This window comes from Cricetulus griseus, chromosome 7 (genome assembly GCF_003668045.3).
Source record: "Cricetulus griseus strain 17A/GY chromosome 7, alternate assembly CriGri-PICRH-1.0, whole genome shotgun sequence".
In the NCBI taxonomy this organism is placed as follows: domain Eukaryota; kingdom Metazoa; phylum Chordata; class Mammalia; order Rodentia; family Cricetidae; genus Cricetulus; species Cricetulus griseus.
In genome coordinates, this window is record NC_048600.1 from 19767606 (window position 1) to 19778577 (window position 10972).

Below are 10972 nucleotides of genomic sequence, written 5' to 3' on the forward strand. Positions count from 1 at the left end.
AAGTTTGGAATGGCAACATTTAATTGTTCAAAAAGTACACAATAAAATATATTGTCTTGTACTTAGAGGAAAAAGAATGAATATTCAATGTCAACTCCACAAAGACTACAGTAATATTGGGAGAATCACTAGCTCTATTTAGATTATTTAAGTTTCATTTTAGATGTACTTTAAAAATGGAGTGTAATACTTCATAGTGAAGCTTATTGTAAATACAGTTTTATCAAATGCTAAAACACAATGAGAATTACAGGGGCCAGTAGAATGTTTTTTGTTCCAAAAATTTCAAATCTTCAAAATTAATAAGCAAAATCTCTTTGGAAGTGAAAGTGTGCCAAACTAGTTGATAAATTCCTAAATACTATCATTAGAAGACAAAAGAGTTACCACACAATTTCTGCAATATTCTGCAACTATTGCTATCTTATCTAACAGTAATAAGAAATACACATATGGGGCTGAGATGATGGGGTGATAGCTAAAGTTATATCTGGATTTCTAAAACACACATAAAAATCCATTTCTTGCTTGTCATGATGGTGCAGTCTGGAAACATACTTTGGAAGTTTAGAGTGGAGGATGGTGGGACACTTGGGACACCATAGCAATACCCTGTCTCTAAACAAGCAAACAAGCCACACCTCTATATTTCTTGGTGTTACAATTTGTCTTACACAGTCTTTATAAATGGAAGCTTCCAAAACAATGTTTAATCGCATTATAACACCAAAGTCCAATTGGATGAGTTTCTTGATGTTTACAATCCTTACCTTTGTGTGGGACAAATGTGGAGAGACAATTGTTGAAGGATTTTTTTGCTGGTGCTGATTTAGCATGCTATAACTTATCAAACCTAGATCTGAATTTCTCCCTAATTTTGAGGAGATGTTAGTCAGTATACATTTACCAGAAAATATGTAATAAAGCAGTCATAAATCATAGTGCAAAAGTTCAGAAAGAAGTATACAGGAATAGGAACAGCTAAAATTACCCATAATGATGTCATTTCAAGATGCTAAAAATGCTTAACGATTGATAATTTCTCAAAATTCAGCTTAGTGTCATGAATCTATTTTTAAATGTGCTGAATAATTTTAATCTATTAAAGGAATGCAATTTGATAGCTTAAATTTGGCAAGTATTTTGTTCAGAGACTGTTGCTAGCCATTTGTATTTACTGAACCACTCTGGAACCCTTATTTCTGGGAGAGGGCATGCTGAGAAAGTCATATGAACATATCAACAAGATTGATATTTTCACTTGTGAAGAAATTTTACCCAGAAACATATTTGTAGATATGATGTGTGGGTAACAGAATTTGATATCCAGAAGTCATTTTTAGCATTCTTAACAACTATAATCAAAAACTACCAAAAAATTACTGGTGTATTTCAACAAGTCAGGTGCATTAAAGAGGTTCCCAGAGGTGGTTTTTTTTTTTTTTTTATGGCAGAGAGATTCAAAAACAGCCACCATAGATTCCATGTTTCCCAAACATGGCTGTTTCTTATTAAGAAAAACACTACCAATGCAGCCAATTTAAATAAAATAATTTTTGAGACATTCTTACATTTTACTTTAATGCCTCAAATTTCTCATCAAGAGAAGTTAAAGCATTAAAGGAGAAAGTTTTCTCGGTAAACCCTAATGATTGATTTAAATTTAACCCACTAAAAGAACAAGTCACTCCTGGGGCTGGAGAGGTGGCTCAGTGGTTACAAATACTTGCTCTTGCAGAGGACCCCAGTTCAATTCCCAGCATTTATGTGGTGGCTCTGAATCATCTGCAACTCTGCCTTCAGAGAATCTGATACCTTCTTCTGACTTCGTTGGGCATCAGGATATACATACATACGTACGTACATACATACATACATACATACATACATACATACATACATGAAGGCAGAGTGCTCAGCATGAAAAACAAAGAAATAAGAAGCAAAACCCTAAAAAGAATAAGTCACTGTCAGCTTTTCATATTTATCAAATAGTCTTTATAATAGTTTTATCTTTGCTTTGGGTTAGGAGAATGTAAGTTCTGTTGCTAAATATAAAATTCACAATGATGTATTTGTGTTGGATGGATGCAAGAAGAATAAATTAATGAGCTTGGAACCATAATGGAAGTGATTCAAAGTGAATAAGACAAACAAACACACAAAAAAGGCTATGGAAAAAGGAGTGTCAGTGTGACTTCATGCAATCTAATAAGTATGCAATTGAAGCTCCAAAGTAGAAAGTAAATGCAAACACATTTAAGGAAATAATGGACAATTTCAATGGAAGGTCTGAAGCAGATCTAAGACATTTAATAAACCCAATGCAATGAAACATTCGTAGGGGGGAGAAGGTCTGCAAAAGAATATCATTGTAGCATTGCTCAGAAGCAGTGATAATGGAAGGGTTTTCAAAGCATTGAGAGGGGCTTGAGACATGGCTCAGGAGTTAGGAGTGTCCACGGTTCTTGCAGAGAACCTAAGTTTGTTGTTCAGCACCCATATCCCGTAGGTACCTCACAATTGCCTATAACTCTAGCTCTAGGGATCCAATAGCCTCTTCTACTCTGCAAGCAACACACACACACACACACACACACACACACACATACAGAGTTAAAAATTTTTGTAAGTTTAAAATGATTGTGAAGAAGACACATAGAAACTGATGCAAGGAGAGAGCTGATTTGGTATCAGAGACTATCCAAGGAAGAACACTGAAACAGCATACTGTAAAAACAAACAGAGGGCAAGAAGGGCCTGCCAAGGAAGAACTCCATCTTCAGGGAAAGTATTTTTAAACAATAAAGCCAAACATGTAATCACCAGCAGAGCTTCAATACAGAGCATGTGAAGCAACTCCTCATACCTAAGAAAGTGTGATGCTGCAAAGACAGATGAAGAGTTCATGTATTACAATAAACATGAGAGCCTTTGCAATGATTTTCTGTACTATTTAAACCTCTTCGGATGAAACTTGACTTTTAAAGTAACAATATAATGTTGCGCTTATAGCAAGCATAAACCTATGGTACAAAGGCCAGGAAAGGAAGACATGGAGATGGACTATTACAAATCTTTAATACTGTGCCTGAATTGAGGTGATCTCTGTGATGAGTCAATATGCATGCTTTAAATGTAAACAAAGTGACCTCTATAATGAAAAAATATGGCTAATAGGTTAACAAAGAAAATAGAATTGAATACTTAGAAATATCCCCAAAGTAGAAACCAACCAGTAAACAGGTGGATTGGATACACAAACTGTGATATGTATATTCATAATACAAGTGTCCTTTACTAACAAGGAACGAACCACCGATACATATATACAAGGGTGAAGATGAATCAGAAGATGACTATGCTGGTTGAAATAGAGACATACATTGAATTTCTTTACAGATGCTGAATATATCAGGAGAGTGCTGTCCTGAGCTACATCCCTAGCCCTTCCTAGTATTTTCACTTTATCTTAAATTAGTATACAAAGCAACTGATTTGACTGTGGCATTTTCACAAGTTTTTAGCTTGGGTTGACCACACCCTTTACCTGTTCCTTCCCTCTTTCTCCCTCACCCAAGTTCCCATTGGTACTCCTCCACCCTGAGTATTCTGTATTCTGGGTTCATATCACATGTATTCTTTCCATCCCCTCTCCTAAAGCCTCTTTTTTCATGATTCATAGGTCTCTTTCCATTTTCCCACTCTCTACACACACTCACACATGAAGACCCATACATAAAATGTAGAGGCTAGGAGCAGGATAATGAGAGAGAACAGGTAGTTCTAACCTATCTGTGCCTGGCACATCTCTCTTAGTGTTTTGCAATTGCATCTATTTTCCTGAAAAATCCATAATTTCACTTTTATTAAGAACTGAATAAAACTCCAGTGCATACATGTGCCATGGTTTCATTATCCACTCATCTGTTGGTAGATGCCTAGGCTGATTCCATTTCCTTGCTATTTCAAATAGAGCAAGAAGCAAAATGAAAACAACAAATTAAAAAACCCTAAAAGTAGAACTATCATATGACAGAGCCGTACCTCCCCTGAGTATATACTCAAATGACTCTATATCCTAGTGTTTAAAACATTTTCTATGTATTTGAGTATTTTTTTCTGCATGCATGGATGTGTACCATGTGCTTGCCTGGGGCTCATGGAGGTCAGAAGATGGCATCAGATTCTCCAGAACTGGAGTTACAAATCATTGTGAGCTGCCATGTGGATGCCGGGAACTAAACCCTGGTCCTCTGCAAGAGCAGCAGGCACTTTTAGCCAATGAACCATCACTCTAGGCCCAATCATATCCCCTTTTGAGGCATACATTCATTATTAAGAAGCTTTTGTTCTGGTAGTTTTCTTCCACTCTAGATGGGAAATCTGGCCCTGTTCCTGGGTATCTCAGTGTTACAGCAATCTTGGGCAATGGTCATTTGTGGAATGATGAGATTCTCTTCTCAGTTCTGCCACTAAGTCATTGTGGAGCAAGGGAGAGACTCATTCCTTATTGGCTTTGTTTCTTCAGTATTTGTCAAGTAGTGGGTTTGATTATGAGAGCTCTAAAGGCCTGTTTATACTGTGTCAGGTCTTAGATGTTAGTCATAGCATCAAATCATAGGGGGGCTGGGCTCCATATTAGTTATTTTTCTGTTGCTGTGATAAAACACCATGACAAAAAATAACTTAAGGAAGAGAGTGTTTATTTTGACTTAGTGTTCCAGAAGGGTAGAAGTCCATCATGGTGTTGAAGGCATGGTATGGTAGAAGGAACAAAAAGATGAGGGATCACATTTCATCTGCACACAGGAAGTGCACAAAGACACATGGATGCGTACACACACACACACACACACACACACACACACACACACACACACAGAGAGGAGGAGGCTATAAACTCTTAAAACCTCTCCCATTGAAATATTTCCTCCAGAAAGTTTCTACTTGTAACTTCCCCTAATGGCATCACCAACTGAGGACCAAGTATTCAAATGCCTGAGACTATGGGGACCATTTCTATCACAGCTCCCCAAACCAGGCACTTTTATGGCACTTGTGTCATTTGCCCTGTCATGCAGCTGATTGCACATTCGCTGAATCTTTCATCCCAGTCAGGTGTTTATGGGGATCCAGCTGCTTTGATTTCACTCTTTCCCTCTTCCTGCACTTGGCTCTGTGTTTTGATGGTAAGCCAGTCTACACTCACACTGGCTGATCTGGGCTGACTTAGGAAAATGAGAGGCAGTGTGAGCAAGCGAGCACTGTGTGGTGGTGTGTTGTCCTTTGCTTTGTGCTATGGCTGTCCTCCAGTGTGGTACCATTTCAGATCACTAGAAACGTGGGTTTTAGTTCGAACCATCAAATTTCAGAGTTTTTTTTTACATATAAAATACAGAAGATTATCTGTATACTTTTCAATGAGTGGTTGCTTGAGTCAAATAGAAAGTTAAGTGGAGTATTTTGCAAAAAAAGCAAAGTATCACATAGAAACCATGTCTCCAAAAACCAAAAAAAAAAAAAAAAAAAAACCAAAAAAGTGAAGTATTCTGTAGATGTAAGGGGCTATTATTATTAACATACAAAGAAACACAGGCTGAAATAGCTAGAATTTTAAGTTGTAGCTGCTGGAACTCAAGGTGTATGCCAGGGGCAACTTTGGCTTTGCTCTTTATGCAGCCAAAGGGAGTAATTCATTAGCTGCTATTACAAGGCATATATGTAGCACCACCTGGGTGTGTGGTCAAAGGTGCACAATTATTTGGTCACCACGATTTGTGGGAAATGCCTGGAGGACACGACTGGTGCTTAGTGGGTGGTGATAGTAAACTTCCTCTGGAAGAAAGAGGAGTTTGGGTCTAATGTTAATACTTGTTAGAGGCCCTGTTCAGTGCAAAGGATGGGAAGTTTGCTCAAGCTTTCCTTCCTCAGTCCTGGATTGAGACTAACTCATCCCTGTAACCCTGCTCTGCTCCCATGGCACTCCCTATGGATATGATCGCTATACTATGTCTTGACTGGTTTTCTCTTGCCTGTTATAATTGGCTGTGAATTCCTTCAGGGTAGAGTTTGAGTTTTTATCATCTCTTAATTTCTAGCCCCTGGAGCTTGTGCATGTAAGACTATGTGTTCAAAATGCCTTTGGTGAACTGGAACAAAGAAATAGAAGAAAAAATATCTAAGAAAAGCAGTTCCCAAGACACAAGCCTAGACTCAGGATCCTTGCAGATCTTGCCTCCTTGCTGGCTTTTGACTAGATACTTCTAAGTGATGTACTTCACAGGAAGATGAAAACTTCAGAGAGAATGTTTGGCTGATGGGGGATGATGTTTGTACTATTGCTCAGCAGATGCAAAGGGTGAAGCCAAGGGAAGATTAAAGAAAATGATAGTTTAATAATATCCAGTAAGGTTTCAGTCTCTATATGCTTCAATGCTGCAAAATTCCTTAATTTAGGGTTCTGGATTATTGGCTTTGAATTGAATTCAATGCTGGTCAAGTGTACAAATCACTGAGCTTCATCTTCAGCTGTGGGGGAGTGATCTCTACTGCCATGGTCATAGTCATCATGAAAACCCAGATGGGGTGCAAAGGATGTGACCGACATCCTGCAGCAGGCTGGAAGGAGTGCAGACAGCCAACGCTTGCAACTCTACTTCTTTGCCATTTATCATAGTAAACATTTCTCTCTGTGCTAGCTTGGCAGCTTCCACTGTTTACAAAGCATCCTCACTGGATGCACCTAGGACACCAAATATACCTTATATATTGGGTACACGTGTTTGAAGGAACTTCCAGTAATATAAAGTGAAGGGGGGAAATGTACTGTTTATTGGAGTTTGAAATGGTGAGATTTATTCTGTAGCTATGACTTCATTGACAAAGAAATGGAATTCATTGCTTACAGTGGAGAAACCAAGCACAGCAAATATGAAAGAGTCCCATCACCATGACATGAACAAGCCCAGTGGGGTTAGGGGAACAGAACTGATTCTGTCAATTGTTGCTAAATATTTGAAGGGATTTCTTTTCCTTTTTTTTTTTTTTTTTTTAGACAGAAGAGATCTGAAGAAAAAACCTCAGTTCTTTACTTTTTTGCAAGAGTTTTCTCTATTCCAGTCTTTTCTAAATTTAAGAAAATATCAAACCCACATGTTTTGGGATAGGACAGCATGATATGAGACTTACTTCCTGTCCAAGAGCCTGCTTTGATATTCTAAATGGAAGTTCATTTTTAATATACTATTTTAATTTCTTCTTTCAGAATGTATACAATATATTTTGATTATATTTATCCCTGACTCTCCCCCAACTCTTTTGAAATCCCCCATATCCTCCTCCCAAATTCTTGTTGGCTTTTTAAAAAATAAAACACTGACTCCAATTAGTGCTGCCTATGTGCACATGGATGTATGACTATCCTCTACGGTATGGGTAACCTGGCGGGAGCACACTCCTGGAGAAAGCTGACTAACCCTCTTCTAATAGCCATCAACCGCCACTAGCATCTCAGCCAAGGATGGAGCCTCATGATTCCCTCCCCCATCCTTGCTGGAATGTTGACTTGGTTGATCTTGTGCAGGCAACCATGGTTGTTGTGATCTCTGCCTCCTACATTCTTTATTCTCTCTCTCTCTTCTGTGATGTTCCTCGAGCACCCCTGTTATAATTTCAACCTCCAGGTGGGCCAGGAAATATGATGCAGACAATAACAAATAAACACCAATTTATAGTATAGATTCTCTTTATTCTCAAACCTTAAATGCTTCTAATTCATTCTTGTAATGAAAGTCACATTAAATGAGGGCTGAAGAGATAGCTCAGTAGTTAATAGGACTTGCTGCTCTTACAGAGGATCCAGGTTGAAATCACGGCACCGATATAGCAGTTCACAACAGTCCGTAACTCTAGTTTTAGGGATCTGATACCCTCTTCTGTACTTTGCAAGTGTCAAGCATACACATGTGGCACACATACACACATATATAGGCCAAACACTCGTATGCATAAAACAAACACGCATTAATCTTTTTAAAATGCTGCTCTAACTTACCATTTATGCGTGTCTATTGCTTTCTCCAGCCAAGTGACTTGCTATTCTCCAGTTACATTCAGTCATCACTGCAAGGCCACAGCACTGTGGATAAGGAAGACCAATGTAGTACTTTGTGTAATAGCAAAACCAAAACCAAAGCAACAAAAATAATATGCAGTCTCACATAAATAAATGAATAAATAAATAAAATATCCATGCTATAGCCCACTGTATTCCTGTTGAAAGTAATGTGGAAAGTTTGTGCATTATCACATTTCTTTAAAATACCCAAAAGGGAATGATTTTTTCTTTTTTCTTTAAATTAGAAACAAGATTGTTTTACATGTCAATCCCAGTTCCCTCTCCCTCCCCTCCTCCCCTGCCCCCCACTAACTCCCTATCCTATACCCTTTCTGCTCCCCAGGGAGGGTGAGGCCTTCCATGGGGGGATCATCGGAGTCTGCCATATCCTTTGGAACAGGGCCTAGGCCCTCCCCCGTGTGTCTAGACTAAGAAAGTATCTCTCTATGTGGAATGGGATCCCAAAGTCCATTAGTGTGCTAGGGATAAGTACTGATCCACTACCAGAGGCCCCATAGATTTCCAAGGCCTCCTCACTGACACCCACATTCAAGGATCAGTCCTATGCTGGTTTCCCAGCTATCAGTCTGGGGTTCATGAGTTCCCCCTTTTCAGGTCAGCTGTTTCTGTGGGTTTCCCCAGCCTGGTCTTGACCCCCCCAAAAAAGAGAATGTTAACTCGGAATTGGAAGGTAATGAGGATAGGTGCAGGAGCATATATTCCTTTTCCCATCTCCCCGGACCCATCTTTAATCTCATACTGCTGTACTCTCTTGGGCTTTAGTTGTTCTTTAAACACACCCTCAGGGCTTCTGTGCATACATCTCCTCTTCTCCGTCTTCAAATTTCCTTTACCCTTTACTCATTGCTTCAGTGAATTCTAGAAATTTTCCAAAGTTTAACTCAAGCCTTCCTTATTCCAAGAGAACAGTCACGTCTTCATTGTACCTGTGCAATTATTAGTTTAATAATTGTCAGTCTGTTGGAAGAGAAGATCCTGGGGGACTAGGACTTTCTTTCTTGTTGTTTTCACCTTTGTGTCCCTGTGTCAGATATAACAGTTGGTGTGTTGGGTCCTGAATGGATTTATTAATTTAGCAAGTATTCTGAGTGCCAGGTGTTGTGAGGCTGAAAAGTCACCTCCTTCAAGAGACTGGTACTCTGCTGGAGGAGGAGCTAAATGATGTGATAGACAGCTGAGCTAAGGGAAGGGGCATGGAGAGGACTCTGGGGATCCAGGAAGAAAGCATCAGACAGCATCTGGGGCATCAGGAAAGATTTGGGGTTCTGGAGAACTTGAATGATGCCCGGGGGAGGGTCACCAGAAGGGAAGGTCAGTGGATGAAGCATGTGGGATGTGGCTGATGGCATAGTGTAAATACGGGTAGAATTCACAGAAGAGAAGAGGGCATCTAGGAAGGTAGCATCTCTGAAAATACACCTCCTCCAGGGCACACATTCTGGGTGAGTCCATAAAATTCCCAAGACTCCTCATGCATCTTTCACTTAGCTGTAAACAAAGTGGCGATCTGATGGTACTCACTTTCCTGCCTTCTGAAGTCTTATACTAAAGTTTGAGGCATGCAATCCCCCATACCCGGTGTTTTTTTAGTAAAATTGCAAAGATCAGAAATTGGTCCGTGGTGATATGAAGAGCACTCAGCAAATACGAAAGTAATCAAGTTAAGACAGTGGGTGACAGCACAGAATTTCCTATGCATTAAAAATTAATTTAAGGCTTCTATACAAAACCCCCCAAAGATCCCCATAATAAATTCTCATTCTCTCTTCCACAGCCACCCCTCCTTCCCTATCCAAAACTTTCCTAGACATCAAAGTCTCCCAGAGCCCCAGAGGTGCTTTCTGGCCATTATCAGAGCAGCCAGTGTGGGAACAGGCAGATTTAGAGTCCCTCCTCTCCCATTTCACAAGGAGACCGCCCTTCAACTTGGGTCACTGTCCCCTACATGAAGACACATTTTAAAAACACTCCAAGCCAATGACTTTGGACATTCTGGTCTCTTGTTAATAGAGGGTAATAAATTTTTAAATTCAGTAATGACAAATAACCCTTTGCAAGTTATTAATACTTTATGAAGCAAACATCCAGCTTTTGGTCTGGCTTTCCTTAGCTCTCCCTCCCTTTGTTTTGCCGTCCTCTTTCTTTTCCTCTGCTGCCCTCTCCTTGGGTCTGTCTTCACTCAGACCCCACAGCTCTATATTTGGTTCTGATGGTTCAAATCCTGTTCCCAGTCAAGGTTTGCTCATTTCCTTTGAATTTCCCAATGAGATTGTTTTTAAAGGCATGGAGCTGTTTTGGTGCAACTGTTATGGCCTTGCTTCAAGGATTTCTTTTATCATGGAGTCAGTTAGAGTTTATTAATTATAATTTTTGTTTTTCTGTCCAGTTTTTTTTGGGGGGGAATTCACTGGCTATAGATATACCACCTTTATCTAGCAGCCTTCTCCCCTTTCTTCTTTCTTTTAAATTTTCCCACCTCTCTGGCATTGATTTTTCTCATTGGTAAACTTTGATGTTATGGGGAGAAAGCAAAAGGTTTCAGCTAATCCAATGGAATCCTCATCAGACAGCTATGGCTAGAAACAATGTATCCAAGAAGGTTCTTCTGTGTAACGTGTTTTTTTTAAAAACCGGAGGGTGAACAGGTAATATGAAACTCTGAAGAAGCATCTACTGATGTCCTACGTTAAAGAAGCAATCTGTCACATCACATAACAGGTTCCTGCAGTCGACATGTTATTTACTTGCTGGCTGTCTTGTCTCAGTTCTTTGTTAAGTGTGAATTCAAGTGTAAGTTCTGTGTAAGCTGAGTCTGCCTGCCAGTCTTCCCTT